The sequence below is a fragment of the Sciurus carolinensis genome, chromosome 1 (assembly GCF_902686445.1).
Source record: "Sciurus carolinensis chromosome 1, mSciCar1.2, whole genome shotgun sequence".
NCBI classification, from domain to species: Eukaryota; Metazoa; Chordata; class Mammalia; order Rodentia; family Sciuridae; genus Sciurus; species Sciurus carolinensis.
The window spans coordinates 192,194,234-192,217,816 of NC_062213.1; the positions used below are offsets into that span (position 1 = coordinate 192,194,234).

At 54.7% G+C, this 23,583-nt stretch overlaps 2 long non-coding RNA genes across 2 annotated transcripts; one reads left to right on the forward strand and one right to left on the reverse strand.

Annotated features, from left to right (window-relative positions):
* Window positions 1-517: 517 nt before the first annotated feature.
* LOC124976608 (uncharacterized) lies at window positions 518-4,340 on the forward strand. Its single transcript, XR_007107036.1, has 3 exons — window positions 518-664; window positions 1,264-1,424; window positions 3,790-4,340. It is a non-coding gene; the product is annotated as an uncharacterized LOC124976608 (long non-coding RNA).
* Window positions 4,341-10,573: 6,233 nt separating this feature from the next.
* On the reverse strand, window positions 10,574-12,476 carry LOC124977475 (uncharacterized). The gene is made up of 3 exons (XR_007107195.1): window positions 12,363-12,476; window positions 11,367-11,543; window positions 10,574-10,710 (listed from the first exon to the last, which is right to left on the reverse strand). It is a non-coding gene; the product is annotated as an uncharacterized LOC124977475 (long non-coding RNA).
* Window positions 12,477-23,583: the final 11,107 nt, after the last annotated feature.

Genomic DNA, 23,583 nt, shown 5'->3' on the forward strand with positions numbered 1-23,583 from the left:
TTTCATGAGAAAGTGTGGACTTGGGGCCACAGACCCTACTCTGGCCCCTCTCTGCTGATCCCTCTGTTCCCCAGTCTGGGTTCTACAGTGAGGGTTCAGTGACTTCGTGCCCCACTGTCCTTGACACACAATGGCCAGGACTGTGGAGAGCGTAGCACGGGAGGCTCCTGACCCCCTGCCCTGGGCCACAGCAGACATCACCAGTAGCTCACAGAACCCTCCCACCCAACAGACCCAGTCACACTTCCGAGGCCTGCTGGCGATGGCGTCCCGGGCAGTTCCCCCAGGAGACCAGAGCTGGCATGTGTCCTGGTGACCCATTACAAAGCTGGTGACTTAAAGCAGGCATCTTATCACATCTGGTGATTCTGTGGTTAGGAATTCAGGCAGCACCAGCTGGCTGGTGCTTTGGCAGGGCCTGTCCCCACCCTCAGGAGATGACCATGGCTGGTCCTCCTTGCGCGTGGGGCGGGGACGGGTGACAGTGGCCGCAGGGAAGGTGGACAGTCGAGGTAGCTGGCATCGGGCACCCACGGGGTCTTTACTGCATGCCTGCTCTGTGCCAGGCACAGTCTTTGACCCCCAGGAAATGGCAGAGGGCAGGGCAGGGTCCCTGGCATGAGAGGCTGGCCACCGGTCAGTGGGGCTGTCGCCGGGGGAGGAGGTGAGTGAACGCGGAGCGCAGTTCTGGATCTTGACAAAACTGTGAGGGGCACGGAGAGCCACCGGGTGGGGAGGACGGAGACGCAGGCAGGGCTTCCCGAGGAGGGGGCAGGGGAGCCAAGTCGGCATCCCCAAGTGCCAACGTGCGAGGTGGCCGTGGTCACAGCTCCGTCAGAGGAACAGGGCCAGTGGGGACAAGTGGAGTCTGCAGGGCCCGGGCAGGCGGAGGCCCCGGCGAGGAGTGTGGGGCGGCAGTCCCGCGGACACCGGAGGGGCTGTGGCAGTGTCGGGGAGACGTGGGGAGCGCCGGATGCGGTGCGTGGGAAGTAGCGCCCGACGCACTTGCGGATGTTCAGAGGCGAGGTGGTCACCGAGGAGGCCGCAGAGTTTGGGCTGGACTGAGAGGGTCAGGGGCAAAGGGGTGCCATTCCTGAAGTGGGCAGCCCAGCCGTGCCGGGTGCCTGGCCCGAGTCCGGCGGCGCTTCCCTGCGAGCTTTAGCTTCGGCTTTCCAGGCACCAATTCTAAGCGCACCATGGTCCTTTATGACAGCGTCCCCTGTAAGTGCCCTCGTGACGGTCCTTCTTGTGCCCACTTTGCAGACAAGGAAACCAAGGCCCTGACTACTCCATGCAGTGTCACTGGAAGCAGAGCGGAGCCAGGTGTGAACCCAAGGTCGGCTGCTCCCCGCAGGGCACCGCTACCTGCCAGCCTCAGCGGCCCGTCGGCAATGCCTGGAGACACCTTGCTGAAGAGGCTGCTGGTGAGTAGAAGCCAGGGGGGTTGCTGAAGACCCTACGGAACGTGCACGGTCTCCCCAACAAAGAAGGCTCTTGCCTCAAATGCAGGAGAACTGAGGCCGAGAGACTGGTGTGGACCATCGGAGAGAGGCAGCACTCAGCGGGGGTGGGCGTGGGGTGGGGCTGTGCAAAGGCACTGGGGCCAGAAAGCCCACGTTGCGGTGGGAAGGAGATGTCCAGGCTGGCCAAGGGGTTAGGGAGCAAGTCCAGTGAGACGTGGGGTGAGACCCAGATGCCAGCTGAACTGCCCAGCCAGACCAAGACGCCTGGATTCCCCTCAGCCGGCAGGAGGAGGTCTTATGGAGCTGAGCCCAGGCAGGGCTGTGCTGGCGGCCCAAGCTTATGGCCAGGGAGCACCCTCACACAGAATGACAGACAGGACCGTAACCCTCTCTGGGTTATCCGTATGTCACCAGGGCAAGGTCTCAAGTCAAGGAAGTGGGGCAATCATGGCGGGGGCTCAGGCTTCACTGGGCTGAGTCTGGTCAGGTCTGCTAAGCACTCAGCCAGGGCTGAGGGGGCCGGAAGCCTGGGCAGGAGTTCAGAAGCCCGGGTAGGGAGCGTGCAGCTCCTCATCCATCAGCACCCCAGCCCTGGGGACTCTGCCTGGCAGAACCCACCAGCCCCACGAGCCCCTGGAGGGTGGCTTCTGCTGCAGGCCCAAGGCACTCGGGTGGGGTGGTAAGGGGTGGCACTGTGCTCGGATTCGGGCTGTGCCCCGGGGCTTTGGCCAAGCCCGGGAAATCCCAAGAACTGCCGTGGTTTATTAAGCACTTACTATGTGCTGCCTCTCACTCAGCTTCCACTCATCCCCTGCCACAAACCAGGCAGCGCTGTTATCATCCCCCTTTTACAGATTGGGAGACTGAGGCACAGAGAGGGCAGCGAAGTGCCTGAGGTCACATGCAGCTGAGTGGCCAGTCGGCCTCAGATCTCTGCATTCCCGTCCGGAGCCCACACAAGTCGCTGAGCCAGATGCCAAAAGCCCAGGGCCTCGTGGGAGGGCGGAGATTACAGCCCCCTGAGGCCCCCAGCCTCTCCCGCGGTTCCCCAGCTCCGCTGTCTGGCTGCGAGATCAGCACCCGGGGAATCTCAGGCCCAGGGACGGGGTGGGCATCAGGGAGGGACCAAGGACACATTCTTGGCTTGAGGCCAGTTGCAAAAGCTAAAGAAAAGACCAAGAGCGTCCCCCGGGCCGCGCCTCTCGCAGGCTGCAGCCTTTCCTGAGCGCTGTTTGCTTGGCCGAGCGAGCGGTCGCCTGGCTTTGTGAGGCACAGCAGCCTGGGGAGGGGCAAGGCTGTGTCCCCCTCCGGCCCACCTGGGCTGGGGCCCTGGAGCAGCCAGAGCTCAAGACAGGCGGGAAGAGCTGGGGCCTCGAGTCCCTGTCCCTTCCTCTGCTGACCATTCCCAGGGGGCCCTTTCTGGGCTTCCCTCCCTTCCAGCCCAGATCGCAGCGCCGCCCGCCCGCCCACCGGGCCGCCTGGTTGTCTCATTAACGTCTCACACTTGACAAGAACCCCGACTGAGCTCGGGTCATCCTGCTCACCCCACCTTCCTGTCTCCCAAAAGGTGGCTCCATGCCTCCAGGTGCTCAGGTCCCAAACCCAGGCAAGGGTGGTCCTGGACACCTCTTAGCTCCCACAGGCCCCCAACCGTCCATCGGCAGCTTCTGTGGGGGACCGTCACGAAACTTCCTGCATTGGACAACGCTCACCAGCCGGGTCCACGTCACCCGTCACTTCTAACCTGCTGTCCTGTCCCCCTTGCCCCCACACGGTCCTGCAGCCACGCTGGCCTGTAAAGAATGTGAATCGGATGGCCTGACCAGTGACCTTTCCACTGGCTTCCTGTCACACCAGCAATAAAAACCACTCCCCTCACGGTGGCCTCAAGCTCCTATCTGCTCTGGCCCTGCCCCCAGCCCCGCTCATAGGCACCGGGCCCTCGGGCCTTCTCCATCCTCATCTCCTCCCGGGGAACGCCCTCCCCCCAGAACATCCCGTGGCTCCCTCCTTCCCATCATTCGCATCTCAAACGCCCTCCTCGGGCCCTCTCTGACCACTTTTGTCAACCACTCCCTGTCCTTTTTCCTCTGCTGAAGGTTTCTTCATAACATATCATATTCTGAAATTATTGATTTTATGTACAATCTTCCTCCTGTACAATGTCAACTCATTGAGATCAAGAGCAGAGTCTGATTTTCCCTGTGTCCTCAGCGGTGAGGACTAGGTTCATGACTCTCAGGGGGACACTGAAAGCAAGGGTGGGCACACACGCCCTCATTAATATCCATTTAAGTTGTTTCTCATTTTTAGTGTTTGGCACTAGGATTTCTATAGGACTGAATCAGAGACGGAGCTGCCTGGCGGAGATGTCTGAACATCTACGGCTTCGCCTCAAGTTCCAGTCGGTCCTCAGAGGCGCCTCCTGGGTGGTTCATAAACAAGAAATCGGTCGCTCACGGTTCCAGAGGCCCAGCAGTCCAAGACCAAGTTGCCCGCAGATTCGGTGCCCGGCGAGGACTGCTTTCTGGTCCACAGATGGCGCCTTCTCCAGGTGTTTCCACACAGAGCAAGGAACAGGCAGCTCTCTGGGGCCTCCTTTCAAGAGGCACCAATCCTAGCCAGAGGACAGGCCCTCATGATCTAATCACCGCCCCAAACTCCACCACCTAACATCGTCACCTTGGTGATCAGGTTTCAGCTTATGAATTTTGAGGGTAGACACTCAAATGGTTTCACCTACCAATTACTCCCTACCATCCACCAGCCTCACCTCCTAACCACCTGGCAGTCTCCACCTCGAACACACCATCACCTCCACCACCTCCCCATCGCCACCTCTATCACCTCCTTCATCACTACCTCCACCTTCTCCATCACCACCTCCACCTCCTCTTATCACCACCTCCACTTCCTTTATCACCTCCTCCATCACCTCCTCCATCACCACCTCCATCACCTTCCCCATCACCACCTCCGCCTCCTCTATCACCACCTCCACCTCCTCTATCACCACCTCCACCTCCTCTATCACCACCTCCACCTCCTTTATCACCTCCTCCATCACCACCTCCACCTCCTCTATCACCACCTCCACCTCCTCTATCACCACCTCCACCTCCTCTATCACCACCTCCACCTCCTTTATCACCTCCTCCATCACCACCTCATCACCACCTCCACCTCCTCTATCACCACCTCCACCTCCTCTATCACCACCTCCACCTCCTCTATCACCACCTCCACCTCCTCTATCACCACCTCCACCTTCTTTATCACCTCCTCCATCACCACCTCCATCACCTCCCCCATCACCACCTCCACCTCCTCTATCACCACCTCCACCTCCTCTATCACCACCTCCACCTCCTTTATCACCTCCTCTATCACCTCCCCCATCACCTCCTCCATCACCACCTCCATCACCTCCCCCATCACCACCTCCACCTGCCCCATCACCACCTCTATCACCTCCTTCATTACCACCTCCACCTCCTTCATCACCATCACAACCTCTAACATGTTCTCCACTCACAAAACAGGCAGTAAGCAGAGTGCTATCAACACAGATTTAGAAGAGCCCTGTGTAATAGAAAGGTAATATGAACCACATTTATATGATTTTAAACTCTCTTGTAGTTACATCAAAAAGTAAAAAGGCAAAGATGAAACTAATTTTAATAATGTATTTTATTTAACTTAATATATCTAAAATATCATTCTACCATATAGTCAACACATGGCAGCGCTACAGACGATTAGCTGCTGTTTTTTCTCCAGAAACGGGGAAGAGGGTCCACGGTTCTGGACTCACAGGTGGAAGCCATCCAGAGAAAAGGGCTTCCCGAGGCCTGGCGAACCAGGAGGGGCTTTGGGCTTCATGGAGGGGGTAACGTAGCCAGGTCCGGCCTCTCAGCTGTCACTGGCAGGGGAAGAAAGGTGGAGAGGGCTCTGCAGCGGGGCTGGTGGGGACCAGGACCAAAGGCCTGGGCCTGCCTAACGGAGGAGGTGTTGCTGAGGAGCAGAAGGGGCAGTCAGGCAGCAGCAGGGGACAGAAAGCAGGGACCCTGCAGGACCCCGGCGCTCAGTCCCCAGCACCCTCATCTGACACAGGGATGCCGCAGCCAGGGAGGGAGAGTGACTTCCCCGGGAGCCGGAGGCACAGTCTGGACCCCAGCCACATTTGCTACCCCCCAGGTCGGTGACAGGCTCCCCGGCTGTCCGTCACCCTGCCTCTGAAGCTGGATCCCACCTCCAGCCAGCTGAGCTGGGCAAGCATCACTCTGCTTCCTGGGCCTGAGGAAGACACCCTGTGATTCCCCAAAGCCCCGGCCCAGGGCCCGAACACCCCGGAGACCTGTAAGTCTTCCTTGAACTGAACCCAGATCCCTGCGGCCGAAGTCGGTGAAGGTGCCTCTCTGCAGGGTGGGCGGAGAAACCGGCCTCCAGGCTGCAAGCAGCCCCTGGGCCGTTCAGAGGCAGAAGTTGGTGCCTCTGTTCTTGGGACGGGAATTAAGCAGGTCGCATCTGTGCAGTGACAAACAGGTTCGGTCTGCCGGCTGGGAGCAGTGGACACCATCCCTCTGGAGTAGGATCACCCCACATGTTGACTCCGGGCAGAGCAGCCGCCTGCACCACCTGGCCCTCTCCCCGGCGACTGGCCTCACAGCAGGCGCCGTCTGGACAGAGGACCCGAGCCTCCTGTGGATGAGCCCTGGGCAGGAGGCCGAGGGGGCATTCGCCCACAGCCGAGGCCACGCCCCTAAGACGGGGCAGGCGCAGCGGGCTGGTGAGGCCCCCTCGAGTCGGCCTGGGGCGCTGCCTACTTCCATCATTTGAAATAGCCTGCTCCAGTTTTCTGCTCAGTACCCATTCTTTCCAGAGCCCATCAATGGGCAAAAGCCATATAAAAAATTGCCTTTGTCAACTAAATACAAAACAATCTTTATTCTAAACAACACAAATGTTTTTATTATGAGTTCTTAATGTTGATTTACTTTTTTTTTAAATCAGGGATTGAACTCAGGGGTGCTTAACCATTAAGCCACATTCCCTGCCCTTTTAATTTAATTTTTTTTATTTTTTAATTTTTTTTATTTTGAGACAAGGTCTCCACAAGTTGCTTAGGGCCTCACTAAATTGCTGAGGCTGACTTTGAACTCAAACCCTCCTGCCTCAGCCTCCCAAGTCACTGGAATTACAGGTGTGCGCCATCACGACCAGCTTGATTTACTTTTAAATTTATGATTTACGATTACGAATCACTTAGATTGTCTATGAATAAGGAGCTCCCATGAGCCCATGCTGGGGATGGAAGCCAGGGCCTCATACGTGCCAGGGAAGCGCTCTACCACTGAGCTGCACCCCAGCTTCCCTTAATGCATGAGATAGCTTGTAGAGACCAAGCAGCGGCTCCGTATTGTGTGGCTCGGCCTGTGTAAGACAGACCCAAGTTCTTATTGGGCAGCCTCCACAGGCTCAGAACACTGCTGCGTTCTAATTGGATAAACGGCTGGGGATCTGGACACTGATCTGTTACGGATTGGGTAACGCTGTGAAGTAGGAAACTGTAAAGTTCTGATTGGTTGACAAGTACAGATCAACACAGTGCTGAGCTACTATTGGACAACCTGTAGTGGAATAGCCCGTTGCTAAATTCTGATTGGCTAACAGTATTTCTATGCAGGCATCCCAGGAGGTGCCCGTGCAGAACAGCTTGCTGCAGAGACCAATCCAAAAGCAACGGATTTCATTCAGGGCTTATATTCAGCACCCGTGCATCTAAAAGGTCGGCAAAGCACTGAAATCCCTACAAGTTGCTTGGTAAAAAGTTTGCATCCTAACCCCGTCTCTGCCGGATCTCTCACCAACCTCCTTGACACACCAAGGTTCCAATCCCCAATCCTCACATCTTGTACACCTCCCCAAAAGTCAATGAGTAAAGACCAGTGCCCCACTTTCTGGGGGACATCAGCACATTCCCATCTTCAATGACTGGTCCAGGCCTGGGCTGCACGGGTTGATAACTATTTTGACTATCACTCTGACCTAGGCATTCTTCCTCGTTCCAGTTTTAAGAATTGGGAGAAATCTAGCATATAAAATCTGACATAGAACAAGCCCTCAATCCATGGAAGTATTTGATGTTGTTTTAAGTCATCACTAAGCTGGATCTGTCCTTTCTAGAATAGTCTGTATTCCAGCATTTCCCTAAGATGCTCAATAGCACTCTATTAAAAAAAAATCTAACTGGGGGTGGTGGCACATGCTTATAATCCCAGCAACTTGGGAGGCTGAGGCAGAAGGATCACCAGTTCAAAGCCAGCCTCAGCACTTAGTAACTCAGCGAGACCCTGTCTCTAAACAAAATATTAAAAAGGGCTGGGGATGTGGCTCAGTGGTTAAGCATCCTGGGTTCAATCCTCAGCACCAAAAAAAAAAAAAAAAAAAAAAATCTGAGGTGAAGTAAATTTGGGAAACTGCAGATATTTGGATATTCACAATGTCCATTAATTTTTTAGAGACCTGAGAAGTTCTGGGATAAAGAAATTGAATTAGCATCAGGGAAACCCTAAATCCTGCAGTCCCAAATCTACTTGACCACAGGATTCCCTTGTTCTGGTGGGTCTGTTCAGTGACTGGGTAAATATCCATAGACCTCGTCTGGAATTAACTTTGGAAACATCTATTCCTAGTCAAAACCAAGATAGGGACGTCAAATAATGATAGAGGTGTGTGTGTGTGTGTGTGTGTGTGTGTGTGTGTGTGACCTGCAGGGTGGTTTCCAAAGAGGGTCTTGAGCACAGGTAGGAACAGCACTTCTGCCTGCATCGATCGGCTTGGTGAGTCCAACCCAGCCTCGTCTCCCTCCCTCCCTTGAAAGAGGATGTGACTTGGGACAGGCCCCGTGACTTGGGGCCAACCCGAGAAGGCTTCCTGGAGGGGGAGCACAAAGCAGCCCAAAGGAGGGTAGGGCCCGGGTGGCAGAGCGGAGGGCGGGGTGAAACGCCCCACCCGGGACACTTGGCACTGCCACACCATGCCTGTCAGCGCCAGCTGCTGGCTCTGGCCTGGCTTCCAGCTCACCCAGGTCACTGCTCCTTCCTGCCCCTCCCCCTCCTAGGTCTAGAACCATCTGCTGAGTCAGCCCCGGGCTTCCTGCTGGAAGGGGAGAGGGTCGGCCCTTCTTGTTCAGGGAAGGCAGGGTTGGCTTTAGGGCCGCTCCGTCCTGGGGTAGGACTGGAGTCTCAGGGAGCCTCGGTTTGCTCAGTCCTGGGGTTGGAGCTGAGGCTCAGCCAGGTCACCCACCACCTCTTCCTGACGTCAGGGCTGGGGAGGGCCCCAGGATGGGGACCTGACTCGGGTTAGAGGCAGGACCCTCCTTTCTCGGGCCCCACCAGAGGCCCCAGAGCCAGGCCTGGGAGGAGAGGTGAGCCCAGAGAGTGGCAGGAGGTGGGAGAGGCGCAGGCGCTCCCCCACCCCGCCCAGGGGAGCGTCCAGGTCCTCCCTCCCTCCCTCCCTCTCAGCTGACAGGGCAGGGCCCCAGGAGCATGCAGGGACCTGGAACCGAAACTGAGTGCTCACCTCAGGGACCCTCGCCCATGCGAACCCCAGCAGGCCTTGAGCTACCCTGGAGCCTGCCCCACCCAGGGCTGTGCCTCCCAGGAAGGGGGCCACTGTCCCCGTCACTAAGCAGCCACAGAGCAGTGGAAGAGAGAAGTCCACGGGGCCGGCCAGACAGACATGTTTACTGGGTACCTGTTCGCTCCTGGGCCTGAGTTTGGTTCGAGAAATACAACAGAGAGCCAGATCAGACTTGGCTTGGTCCAGGCTGTGTGGCCTTGGCCAAGTCACCCCACCTCTCTGAACCTCAGCTGCCTCATCTGTAACAGGGGGCTCCCAACAATGGGGTCTGGGTTGCACTGGGAACTAACTCGCCTAAGCCTTGTGCTGTAAGGGTTGTGGTGCCCTGAAAAGAGTTGGTGCGTGACAGATGCTGCGCTGGATGAAGTTCCTTTTGCAGAGGCCGGCTGGACTCAGGTTTGCCCTCAGAAGACTTCCAGATCTTAATCTCTGGGCCCGGGGGACCCCAGCAGGGCCTGACCTGCACCTCTCCGGCCCTCAGCTCCTCCCTCTGCACTGGGGTCACAGTTGGCTGATTCCCTGGATTGAATAAAAAAAGGCTTCAGGCCCATTAAAATGGGCCTGTCCCGGCGGAGGTGCGCTCGGTGGTAGTTTGGCGTGCGAGGTCTCCGCCCCAGCACCCCAAAGGAAAGGACGGGGTCTCCCTGGGCAGAGCGAAGGCACTGCACTTCCATTTTCCAAACTTCGGTCCAGCCCATCGTGAGTCTTGAAAGCAAAGTAGTGAGCGCAGCCTGCTCGCTAATGGGGCGGGGATGGAGGAACTCGGGTTGGGCAGCGCAGGGAGGGGGAAGGGTGGTGGAACGGCATGGACATAGGTCCCTAGGTCCTTGTGTGATCCCGCGAATGGCGGGACTCCATCAGGTACAACCCGAGAGACGGATGCTGTGTCCATTCGTGCGCGACGAATCGGTGCGTTCTGCTGTCCCGTGTAACTAGTTAGAACTAACGAAAATGAAAATGAAAACTCAACTAGGAAAACACGATAGTAAGAGGACATCCAGGGCGGGGTGGGTGGCGCACGCCTGTCATCCCAGCAACTCCGGAGGCTGCGGCAGGAGGATCTACAGTTCAAAACCAGCCTCAGCAACTTAGCGAGGCCCTGTCTCTAAGAAAAATCGAAAAAAAGGGCTGGGGATGTGGCTTGGTGGTGAAGCGCCCCTGGGTTCGGTCCCTGGTACCAAAAGAGAGGAGCCAGGAGAAAGAGAGAGAGGGCGGGGGCGGGGACATCGGGGACTGGGCGGCTCAGTGGCAGAGCACTTGCCCAGCATGTGTGAAGCATGGGTTCAATCCTCAGCACCACAAAACAAATAAAATAAAGGCATGCTGTCCATCTACAACCACAATAAAAGAGTTAAAAAAAGAGAACACCTCATGCGGTAAGGGTGTGTTCATTTTATACAATTTTTACTCCATTTACATCTGGGTGTGTGTTTCCTGGGTCACCATGCAAAGGCACTCGCCGTGGGGGAGGGCACGCTGGGGACAGGAGGAACCGCGGCCTCCTGGAGTGGCTGGAGGGGAGTTAGGGTCCCGGTTCTGCCCCTTACAGATGGAGAGAACTGTGGCTGGCAAGTTGTTGAGCCCCGGGCCTTGATTTCCTCGTCTGTAACAGGGGAGAGAAATAACGCCAGCCTGGTCAGGGCTGTGGGAGGAGTCAAGGAAGAGCTTAGAACAGGGCCTGGCCGGCGGTGCCAGCCCCAGCCTCAGGGTGAGGAGAGGCCTCACAGGAGGGAGGCCCCCGGGGGCGGGGCTCTTCTCCATCCCCATTTTACAGACGAAAAGAAGGAGGAGCGGCTCATCCAGCCACTGAGGAGGGCTGTGGCCTGGCAGCCAGCCTCCCAGGACAGGCTCTGCCCAACTTCGACCACCTCTCGGGTCAAGAAGGCATTTGTCACTCAGATATCCTCAGATGTAAAATAGGGACAGTAAGTAATCAGTCCCGATAAAGGTCAGCTACTTTTACTCTTCCTATATAGTTTTCTATTTAAAAAGGGCAGGTTAGGGGCTGGGATGTGCTCGGTGGCATGGAGTTTACCTAGCAGGCTGGAAGTCCTGGGTTTGACCCCCAGCACCGCAAAAAAAAAAAAAGTACAGGGTCCGAGGGCCCCTCCCAAGATGTCCCAAGGGCTGGCTTCCAGGTGGTGGGTGACAGGTACACCCTGGCTTCTTGTTTGCTGTAATTATTCCACAGCTAATGTGCATGGCTCTTTCCTGAAGGAAGAAACGTTTCTATCCACATCAATAAGAGCCACTACCCACCTCACTGACTCATGCGACATCCGCAGGCCAGCGTGTGGGCTGACACCAGCCGCCTTCCCCCAAAACCGCCAGGTGTGTCGCTGTGGTTCGGGGCCCTGGGGCACCAAGAGGCTGCTTTTCATCTTCTTTTTCTTCTTTGTTCCCAGTGACAGCAGATGACCTACTGCTGGCATTATTCTGCAAAAACAAACATGCCAAAGATTGCAGATGTCACACAGGGAAGGGCGGGCAGGCGGCAGAGGCGTGACCGGGAGATGAGCTCTGGTGCCTCTCATCGCCACAACCTGGGCTGAGAGTGGAGGCTGGCGAGGCCGGGAGAGGGTTCTGGAGGCTGTGGATGCCAAGGCAGGAGGCGGTGGAGAGCAGGGTGCATGGAGGGGCGGTGGGCAGGGGGCTGGGAGGGGGCTGGGAGAGAAGAGGTGTCCCCAGCTGAGTCCTCTGCCAGGGCCTTCCCTGAGGTCTCTCGCCCTAAGCAGCAGTGTGTGTGTGTGTTTCCAGGGAGGCAGAAGAGACATATTTGGCCAAGGAAGGAGTATCAAGACTTAGAGGGCAGAGGGAGCCCACGCTGAACAGGGTGTGGGTGAAGGTGGACCCTTTTCAAAAGGCACAGTTTTCCTAGTGAGGCTGCAAGACGGCAGCACGTGGCAGGAGCCCAGAGTCCGTCTGCGGAGCCACACCCTGGCCTCCTGGCCTCTCATAGCACAGATAGAACCGCAGCTCCCGCGTGGGTGACAACGCTTCCACCCATTTGAGCGGTGTCTCGCCCTCCCAAGGCTCCCTGAGGCCCAGCACCGAGTCCCCCTCCCTCCTGGTCTAGCCCAAGCTCAGTGCTGGGCTAGCCCCGTGCTGAGAACAGAAAGTCGCCATGAATGTCAACTGAGTGCCCGAGCCTGGGGCGAGGGAGGTCTGACAGTGACGGCCTGCGTTGGGGACCCAGATTCGAGCTTCCCTGTAGCTGGTCTGCACCCTGAGCGTGGGTGTTTAAGGAACACATACCTCGCTTTAGCTGTGCACAGTGGGGTTAGTCATGGCCACCTCCATCACCCAAGAGGAGGAACTGGGGAAGAGACTCAGAGTGGAGGCCGAAGAGGCAGGACGCAAGACCCAGAGTCCAAACAGGCACCGCCTGCAAAGGGAAGGTCACCCGCACATGCCTAGTCACTCTGGGGAAACTGGCAGCAGCTGGGAGGCAGGATGGGCCAACAGGTTGGCTGGATGCCTGGGGGACTAGATCAGGTGGCTTGGCTTGAGCTTATTAGCAGGAAGAGTCTGACCAAGAGTGGTGTCCAAGGAGAGAGGACCAGACCCAGGGAAGAAGCCAAGACTCTTGCTTGGGAGTCAGGGGCTCAGCTTGTTGCACCAGGAGGGGGCGTGGAGGCTGCTACCAGGACACTCCTGGGTCAGTCCTGCTTCCCACCTCCTGGACCTCCACAGGCAATAGGGAAGTAAATGGCAACAGCACCTCCTGCTGGACACTCTCGGTATTACAACCGTGTTGGAGAAGTCCAAAAAATGGCAAGGGAGATAAATTCTAGAATGTTCCATCTTGAATACCCCAGTTCAGCAATAACTATTATCGCTGCTGTTGCTTTCTTTGATTAAACAATTAGAATATCCCCAGAGCTGTGCTAAGCACCTTTTTTGGATGATCTCATTTAATCCTCACAACATCCCTATGTGATAGAAGCTATTATTAATTCCTTTTTTTTTTTTTTTTTTTTTTTTTTAAGATAAGGAAACTGAGATGGGAATAGTTTTTTCTCAGGTCTTAAGTTCTTTGTTAGAAAAGTTTGTCTCGGACTGGGGATATAGCTCAGCTGGTAGAGTGCTTGCCTTGCAAACACAAGGCCCTGGGTTCGATCCCCAGCACCGCCAAAAAAAAAAAAAGAAAAATTTGTGTCCTAGTCAAGGTCTCTCTGACTCAAAAGTCCCTGGTTCTAAGTATATTCTTGGGCCTCCCCTTTGGGTCACTTACCTTTGGTGTGTGTCACCTTTGCAGGGTTAATGTCACAGCTGCCTAGCAGCCTTGTCACCTGTGCCCCTGCCCTTACAGACCCAGTCACCCTTAGGCTTTCTCGGCTTTTCAAAGCACCATTGCTATGTTACTTACACACACATAAAGCAGGACAGGGAATTGTCACTCCCAGTGCACAGATGAAAAAACTGAGGCTCAGAATAGGAATGTGATTGACCCACAGACACACAGCTCAGAAGTGGCTCTTACCCTTCCTCTCCCCAGCGTGCATCTCCCACGCCCAGAGCTTCCTGTGGGCATGTCTGAGGGCCCCCTGAAAGGCTGTGGGAGATCAGATAAGGAGGATGTCAAGGCAGCAGGGTGATGTCTTCCCCGCATCCGGAGCCCCGCAAAGGCTGATCGCCAGACCAACCTCAAACAGCCTGGTCACTTTCCTCTGGTGTGTGGCGCCCCCTGGCGTCCAGGCTTAGCAAATGCTGCTCTATCTAAGGCTTCTTTAAGGCGGTTTGGAGATGATGTCGGGGAGGGAGCTCTTTTGACCACCTCTGGGGATCTCCCTCCTAGCTGGGCTCTTCCACCTGCTAGCGACCAACGTTGTGTCCAATGGGTAAGGACCACACCGCTCCTTTCAAAGTTTACCCATCCATCCCTTCTGGTAGAAACCCAACTGGGTACAAACTTTCTGGACACAGTCCTTAAAAAAATAAAAGCAAGGCTGGGTGCAGTGGCCCACAACCATAATCCAGCGATTTAGGAGGCTGAGGCAAGACGATGGCAAGTTCAAAGCCAGCCTCAACAACTTAGGGAGATCCTGTCTTAAAATAAAAAAATAAAAAGGGCTGAAAGGTAGAGAGATCATGCATATGAGTGTACCCAGGACCAGAGAGGGCACTGTATATGCCCAGAGTCACACAGCAGATGGTAATACAATTGGGTCTAGTGTTCAGCGGATGGTAATACAATTGGGTCTAGTGTTCAATTCCTGAGTTTTTTTCCTAACATCAGCAACTTGGAACTTCCAGAAAACACCCATGAAAGTTTTAACACAAATTAACAGTGAGAAACTTCTATTGGTAAAATGTTTTAAATTTGATGAGATTAAAAGTCAACAAAGATGTTGGGAGGATATCTCGTGTGTTCTACTGTAGGAAATAAGTTGCTTCAGTCACAGGGGAGAGCAAAGTGCAATGTCTGTTAAATTTTAAAATATAACCGGGAGGGTGTTGCATGCCTGTAATCCCAGCAGCTTGGGAGGCTGAGAGAGGAGGATTGAAAGTTCAAAGCCACCTCAGCAACTCAATGAGACCCTGTCTCAAAAATAATACATAAGAAGGGCTGCAGGGCTGGGGAGATAGCTCAGCTGGTAGAGTGCTTGCCTCGCAAGCACAAGGCCCTGAGTTCGAACCCCAGTACCGAGAAAAAAAAAAAAAAAAAAAAGAAGGGTTGCAGGTGTGGCTCAGTGGCTAAGTGTCCCTGGGTTCAATCCCTGGTACCCCCCCCCAAAATGTGTTCAGGTATGATTTGTGTCACTAAAAAAATCATTATTAGCAAGATAGTGATAAACTGGGCACGGTGGGGCACGCCTGTAATCCCAAGAGCTGAGGAGGCGGAGGCAGGAGGATTACAAGTTCAAAGCCAGCCTCAGCAACGTAGTGAGGCCCTGTTTCAAAATTTAAAAAAAAAAAAGGTTGGGCTGGGCTGGGGATGTGATCACCAGTATTAAAGGAAGGAAGGAGGAAGGAAGGGAAGGAGGGAGGGGAGGGGGGAGGAAGGAAGGAAGGAAGAAAAGAAGAGGAAGACATACTAAAGGGAAGCAAGGCAGATTCCTGTGAGGATGCAGCACACAGTAGGCCCACAAGAACCGGCTGCTAGGACCCGAGCCCCCACCCCCAACCCATGCTGGCAGGGCCTGAGCCTGGGCCCCAGCTGCCGGTTCCCACAGGCCCCGCTTTCCCAGAAGGAGCCAGCGGGCCTCTGGGCCCCGGGCCACGTTGGCACCTGCGGAGTCTGTTCCTGCACGCCTGCGCAGGGCTGCCAGCTCACCTGGGAATGCTGTCAAGTGCCTGGGGCCTTCCCAGGCCTGCAAGGAGCAGATAAGCTTTGCACAGAGCCTGGCTGTTCTTACGGAAAGGGGGAGGGGGTTCCGATGGGAATGGCCCTCCCCCTCCACTCCCATCCCCTCCCCACTGCACAGCAGGCTGAGGCCGAGAACTGAGAAGGCTGGCTGGCCAAGGTCAGGGGCTGAGCCCGGTGCGACTGTGCGTGTCACCACCACCCGCCTTTAATGGAGAGGTGAGTCACGTACCACAAGATTCGCCCTTTAAAAGCATAGTTTTGATATATTCACTTAACCGTCTGGTTTGAGAGCGCTGTCACGGCTCAGGAAGGCCACGCGGCCGCTGGCCCCCGCTGCCCGCCCTCCCGCCCGGCCTCCCCAGTGTCTCCGTGGACTTGCCCATTCTGGGCATTTCAGAAATTAAGTCTGCTCTGTGTGGCCTCTTGTTGGTTGTTTTTGTTTGTTTCGTTTTTGAGGTACTGTCACCGAAAGCTTGGTCCTTGTCCCCAGGGCCAATCCAATCATGAGGACACGGTTTTGAGAAAAAGGAAAAAGAAGGCTTATTGCTTTGCTAGCAAAGGGGAGACACAGGAGACCCCCGCCCCAGAGGCTGTGATTCTGCCCATCAGGGGGAACAGGGGGTTTTTAAAAGGGGACTCAAAGGCTACGTGCCCGTGTTCTATGTTGGAGTCGTAATTCGCTTGTTAACGTGGGAGCTGGTCATTTCTGAGGTCTTCTGTGCCATCCCCTAAGTCTGGATTACTTGTTCCTGGAGTGGGTGTGTGCTCAGGGACAGAGGACTCCGTCTAGGATGGGGAAGAAAAGTAATCCTCTCTCCCCTGAGATCAGGTAGCGGGGAGACCAGGGAGGCGCAGGGAGAGAGGAGGAGAAAGAAACACGTCCATTCTAAAAGTAAGTTGCAATGGCAGAACAGCAAGGGCTACAGTCTCAACATCAAGTGGACCATGGCTACAGCACTTGGGGATGGAACACAGGGGCGCACACACACTGAGCTCCATCTCACTAAGTTACGGAGGCTGGCCTCGAACTCGCAATCCTCCTGCCTCGGCCTCCTGAGTTGCTGGATTGCAGATGTGCACCACTGCACCTGGCCACATGTGGCTCTTCTTATCTGGCTTCTCCCGGTCAGGATAGTGTTCTCACATTCATCCAGGCGGTGGCGTCTACAGGTGTCCATTCCTCTCATGGCTGAAGAGTATCCCACCGTCCATACCACAATCTGTTTATCCATTCGTTGGTGACGGAAGTTGGGTGGCTTCTACTTTGGGGCTACATGCTTAATGCCATTATGAACATTCATATAGTTTTTGAATGAATGCATATTTTCAAATCTCTCAAGAATAAGAGTGGAACTGCTGGGCCGTGTGACAAATCTGTTTCGCCCCTTGAGGAACTGCGCAATGTTTTCCACAGCGGCTGGACAATCTTACATTCCCACCAGGTATATTTCTGACCCCTTTGGACCTCAGCTTCCCATTGGCAAAGTCTCGGTTTTTGGTATCCACCTTACAGACGAACTGTAAGATTTAAATGAGATCCTATTGGAAAAGCAGCTAGGGCATAGCGGGAGGTCAGTAAACCAAGTCAGGACCTATAAGACTCTGGGCTTGCTCCTCCGGTTTCCTTCCGATCTGAATGGGCAGCTACTCTTTATTCTTCCGTCGTTTACCTCGTCTTGAACTTCCTTTGATGGTTTGGATTAAGTTGACTGCGGAACTGTCACGGGAGAAGAGATGTCTCTGGAGAAGGGTCTGAGGAGTTCCCCGAGGAGAAGAGGGTCTCAGTTCTTGGTATTTTTGAAAAGAAGTTCAGCTGCAGAGAGACAGAGGCAGAGACAGGTTTATTTAGGAGGTAGATCCACATGCAAGGGAGGATGCGGGCAGACTTGGACAGGGGGACCAGTATTTATAGAAGGGCTGGATCAAGGGCTGGCCTGGAGGTGGATCCAGCGTGCAGCCGCACAATTTCCCGCCAGAGTTCCCTGCGTGTGTTTCCCTCATTTTACAAGGGCCTGGCCAAGGGCTGGGTCACGGGCTGGGTCAAGGTTTACCATTGCACTTTCTGCATCTCAATGGCTACGGAGTTTCCTTTAAGAGTCAGCACTTCTCTCTTTATCCTAAATCCCTATCTCAGAACAAAATACCTGCTGCCTAGGCTCAGGCATGCGTGCACGCACACACACCATTTAATAGAGGTCAAACTGAATGGAAAGGGAGAACCCCCTCACCCCCCACCATGCTCGGTACCTACGAGCTAGAATCCTATACCACAGTGATTCTCAGTGTGGAGCCCAGATTGGCTGGCAGCATGCCCACCAGTATCGCCATCAGGTCTGCCACCTTGCTGCCGCCATTTTATACCCAGAGCGCCAGCCTGCGCACCTTCTAGCCAGCCATTGGCCCACTGCACAACCCGCGGATGATCTCGACAGTCATTGGTCCAGAGTGTTGGCCGCAAACTTCCTTCCTCGTCAGCCATTGGCCCACTGCACAACCCGCGGATGATCTCGACAGTCATTGGTCCAGAGTGTTGGCCGCAAACTTCCTTCCTCGTCAGCCATTGGCCCACTGCACAACCCGCGGATGTTCTCCGCAGTCATTGGTCCAGACTGTTGGCCGCGAACTTCCTTCCTCGTCAGCCATTGGTCCGTTGTTCTTAGCCCGTGAAATTTCACGACTAAAGAATGGCTCCCCCCACCCCCCACCCCCGTCATTCCCACTCATTATCCTCTCCCCCTCCCACCACCACCACCCCCACCCCCCTACCTCCCCCACCCCCCACACTCTGCCTGTCTGCTTAATAAAATCTCTTGCGTGAGCTCACTTGTCAATGAGAATCACCCAGGAACTGGCTAAATGAACCCTTGGTTCCCACCTCAGAAAAACATGGAATCAAGGACTCAGGTAATAAGCCCCAGCAAATCCGTGTTCCAGCACACCCCACAGGCGCTTCTAATGCAAACGAAAGTTCCCAAGTCACAGATGAGAAAACTGAGGCCCAGAGAAAGGACAGAACTTGCTCAAGGCCATAAACAGTGGGAGCGTTGGAACCGTGTGCCCAGCTTCCCCAGCCCCACCTGTGTGAAGGGAAGGTCGATGCCCTTCCCTTCCTTCCTTCGCCATTGCCCTCTATAGCGGGGGAGCGGCCACCCTGCCTGCCTGCACTGAGTTCCAGGCAGCTGAGGGCTGGAGCCCCAACCTGCTGCTGCCCAGTCTGGTTCTCTTACTCCAGGAAGTCGGGGTCCTCTCTGCACCGCCTGAGAAGGTTCTGGGGCATCTCAACATCTGAGAGGCAGGCAGGAAGAGGAGAGCTTCGCTTCATTCTGAGGCCCGCCCCCAAAGGAGGAAGAGGACCAGAGGGAATTTCGGGAGGAAGGTCAGCCTGAAGCCGACATCCCAACCAGAACTGCTCAAAAGGAGGATGGCAGCCCCCAGATGCAGATAGCTGGTCGCTGGAGGGCCCAGGCAGCATCGGATGCCTGTCTTTCGGGGTGGAGAGGAGAGACTGGAGGAAGCTGGTGTGGTCTCCTAGGAGATCTGCTCACCTGCCACCCTCAGGGAGGCGAGAGCTGTTTGTCTTCACAGCTTCCCTGTCCCCAGGGGAGGGCAGTGGCAGCAGCCCATACCGCAGACCACAGGACTGGTTTCGGGCACAGAATGTGACCCAAGCCGAGCCAATCAGAGCGTTTCTCTGCTGGAGCTTCGCAGCACATCCACCTGGTGAGCGCCGGGAATTCCTCTTTCACTCAAGACTGGGGTCTGTGTCTTTGCAACTGGCAGATTCTTAACACCCCCACATACAAATGGGCCTGTCTCCCTCCAGCCTGAAAAGAGCGAGAAAAGCAACAGCCAAAACAGGAGCTTAAAACCTTTTAAAGTATTTAGTCTCTTGGGGGGAAAGTGCCCAGAGGAATTTCAGTTTTAACAGAGCCAAGTGTTCTGCAATCCGTTTCCTCCGTCTTTTCATCTGTTTGTAACCAGGGCAACTGGACCCTACCCTTGGCCCTTTCTCCTCCAAAAGCCGTAGATTCTCCTTTCAAACCTCATCCCAGTTAGCTGTCACCTCCCCACCTCTGCCTTTTCCAATGTTTATCACCCCAACCTGGCTGGACCCCCTGCAGCCTAGCGCTAATCCACCCTCTGACCCCTTCTTTTTGGGTTTGGCTTTGATTAGTTTTGCTGGGCAGATGGTAGAACCCAGGGCCTCACTGGAAGGCTCCACCATGAGCCACACCCCAGCATGGCAGGATCCTCCCACTCCCCTGCAGGCCGCAGAGGGAGACTGAATCCTTCCGGCAGAGGTGGTTCCGTGGTGGAAATCAGACAGGACGCAGCACCCCGCGCTTCAAGAGCCGGTCGACTCCAGCTTTCACACCCGCGGCCCCGAGAGCAGGCTCCGAACTCTGAGCTCAGCACCAGTTCCTCACAACATCGATAAGCTGTCTGGTGCCATGACATTTCTAGTCTACAAGATACATGGTCGCGCAGGGGGTCTGTTGCAAAAAGCAGGTTCACAGATGCAGAGTGGGATATGTGGAAGAACTGCGCCTCTGACAAGGCCTTAGACGAATCTCTAGCCTCAGGCCCAAAGCCTCCACACAGGCGTCTACACTTCAAAGGGGAGTAGTTAGATACCTAGGGGTATCATTTACAATCCAAAAGGTAGGGGCGCCACAAGGGCTGACTGGAAAGGGAAGGAGACGCTCCCTTTCCCAGGCACTAATTCAGAAATGTAAAATTCTCTTCTAGTGTATTTTACCTCCAGGCCTGGTTCTGTCATCCATTACAGTTCTATTTCCCCAATTATACTTTTTTTCTTCTGGGTAGTGGGGATTGAACCCAGGGGCATTTTACCAGCACTTTTTATTTTTTATTTTGAGTCAGGGTCTCACTAAGTTGCTTAGGGCCTCACGGAGTTGCTGAGGCTGGCCTCAAATGTGTGATCCTCCTACCTCAGCCTCCCGAGTTGCTGGGATTACAGGTGTGCACCACCATGTCTGGCTGTTACATGGTATTCATAAACATTCTTGAGGTTGGTTAGTGGAAGATGGAAACTTCCAACTATGGAGGGAAGCGTGATTATGAAGTCCCACTTTCAGAAGACATACTGAAGTCTTATGAGTCATATGAGAAGTGTAACTCCACCTGGTAAACATTCAGCGGCTACTGGGGTCCCTCTAAGAGTTTGGAGTAGTAGGACTGAGTCATTTGGGGTCTATGGAATTGTGTTTGACTGAGCCCCAGACATTTAAGGCTTGCTTATGCCCCTTTCATTGAGATTTATTTGTTTGTTTATTCATTTGTTGTTTATGTGGTGCTGGGGAATTGAGCCCAGGGCCTTTCCCATACTAGCCAAGTGCTCTACCACTGAGCTACCCCTCCAACCCTCACTGAGCACCTACTCTGTGCCAGTTCCTAAGTCACTGAGGATATATTCGGGAAGAAGGATAATAAATGCACTAATTTCTATGAAATTGTGATTACATACCACCAAAGAGACTTCTATGGCTAGAATGTGTCCCCAAACACCGTATGTTGGAAACTTGGTCCTCAATGCAGCAGTGTTGGGCGGTGGGCTGATGGGAGGTGTGTGGGTCACCAGGGCCCTGCACTAAGGCTGCCATGGGAAGGGCTTCTGGAGGGGGCTGTCCCTCCCCTGCCTGGCTCTGTGCAAGGACAGGGTGCTTCTCCCCTCCAGAGGGTGCAGAGTTCAAGGCGCCATCTTGGAAGCACGGGGATGGGGCCCTCTTCTTTGGGCACATTGGCCTTGTACTCTCCAACCGCCAGAACTGCGAGAAATAAATTTCCGCTGATCATAAACTACCTCGTCTGTGGTATTCCATCACACACCAGCACAAAGGCTGAATCAGAAAGACACACGGGGATCAGGAGCAAACCCGAGCCGAGGTAAGGAGGGAACGCGGACCTGAGGCTGAAGCAAGAACAGACTGGATGGCAGACCGGACCTGGATGTGAGCTGGGATTATAAAAGGTTTTGATAAGACGCCCAGGCCCGGGAAGCAGTCGGCGCCCCTCCCTCTCTCAGCCTTTCTCCAGGAAGCCTTAGGAACCCTGGTCCCCACCTTCAGGATTGTAAATAACTGCCCTAAGCGTGCGCTCCTGAAAGGCACCAGATGCCGCTGAAAAGAGCCTTTCTTCCTGTCTCACTGAGCATGCTTTATGTCAGAGACCCTGCTCAAGGTCTTCAGCCGCATAGATTCAGAAGTGTCTTAAAGAGGAAGAAGGCCCCAACGATGGCGTCTAAGATGACACCAAATCACCTATAAATGTTGTGAGAAACTGAGGACCAGGGCTCAGAATTTGGAGTTTTGTTTCCTTCTGAGCCCCTGGGCTTAAAATGAAGTTCTCGACCAGTCTGTTTCCAGCAACAAGATGTTGTCTACAGACCAGTGTCTGGAAAGGCCAGGAGGCAAGGGAGCCAGAGGACCTGCGGACATGGCTGGGGCACAGACCCAGGGGGCAGCTTGGCCGGGCAGGTGAAAGCCTCGGACTGCTACTTAGAGATCTTGGGCCCCGCTGAAGACCGAGAGCCCTGGTCCGGGCTCTAAATGGAAGAGCTTCAGTTATGTGGGCTCCTCTGACACCCAGGGAAAGGGCTTCTCCCATCCAGGGGCATGTGGGGCCGGCCTCCATCAGGATTAGGGCCCCAGCCCAACTCCAACCACCACTTCTACCTACTATCCCATCCCAAATGGGAGGCTGGCACTCCGGTGCCCACTGTGCCAAGCCAAAAGACACCGACCACAGCGAATCAGGAAGTGATCAAGATCGGGGGACTTTCTTCTCACTTGCCCTTAACCATCTGAATAGCAGAAGTCTAAACCACAGTTTCAAGGACAGAAAGACCAGGGCCCAAGTGTCAGCCGTCACTATAATTAGCCACATATCACAGGAAACGTTGTAACCTTTCTGAGTTTCATCTATTAAAAGACAATATTAGCCAGGCAGGGAGGGGCAGGCCTGTGATCCCAGCTGGGAGGCTGAGGCAGAAGGATCGTGAGTTCAAGGCCAGCCTCAGCAACTTAGCGAGGCCCTGAGCACTTAGTGAGACCCTGTCTCAAAAAATAAAAAGGGCAGGGATGTAGCTCAGTGGCAAAATGCCCCTGGGTTCCATCACCCTCTCCCCCGAAAAATCCTGTAAGTACTGCAGTATCCTGAGTGCCACTGTACACCAAGGACTCAGTAAAAGTGCTATTGGCAGATCTCAGTAAAAAGATATCAATAAAGATATAACCCCTCATGACTTTATTATCAGCACCTGAGTGAGATACCTGAAAGAAGCTAAAGCAGTTTACTGAGGACCAGGGTAGACACAAGGCTGTGCTAACGGCTGCAATTTCCCATTTGTATCTATGTGACATTTTTTAAAGGCTTTATGAGATCCAACTTGCCCAAGCCTGTGGTCACAAAATGTCCTTTCAAGGACCCAGGCATCCCAAATCAGTGTGCTAACTTGACATTCCAAGGTGGAGAGAGGGGCGAGCAGGCAGAACAAGCACGAGGCACGTTTTGTCTGAAAGAGCCAGGCCCAGAGGCGCAGCCCAGAGGGGGCTCCAGGTCCCAGCCACTCCCAGCTCAGCCAACCTGGCTCTGACCGTAGAGCAGCAGTTGCTGGGTGGAGACCAGGGCGACATTTCCAAGGACATCCCAAGACACCAAAGCCTTTCGCACTTCAGGTCTCTTCCTTCCCCAGGCTGCAAAGGCAGGTAACGCATCCAAACACGCCTCTATGGGTCCCTTGTGACAGGCTGATTGAGCCAAAGGCATGCTGCGAATTCTAGAACCTTCCTTCAACTTCCAAATACCTGCCACCAAAGTCAACCTTAGAGCAGCTTCTGGACCTACCAAGCTCTGTGACAATCCGTCTTCTCCCCAAAAACTGGGGGCACCCAAGCTGGGAGCCAGTATTTGACTTAAGTATCAGCTTTCTCTCCGCTTCGTGGTTCAACCCCATTCATGGCTTGGTCACACCTGACCAACTGTCACTGATACCCAAAAAGAACAGAGCAGCTACCCAGAGGCAGGGTGGCCACAGAGTCACACAAGCCTGCAGCTGGACCAAACCCCAGCACCTGCAAACTGCTGAAGTTGGTTGGGCTCTCAGATGACACTTCCCATATCTGTAAAGGGGAAGCAATATCTCCC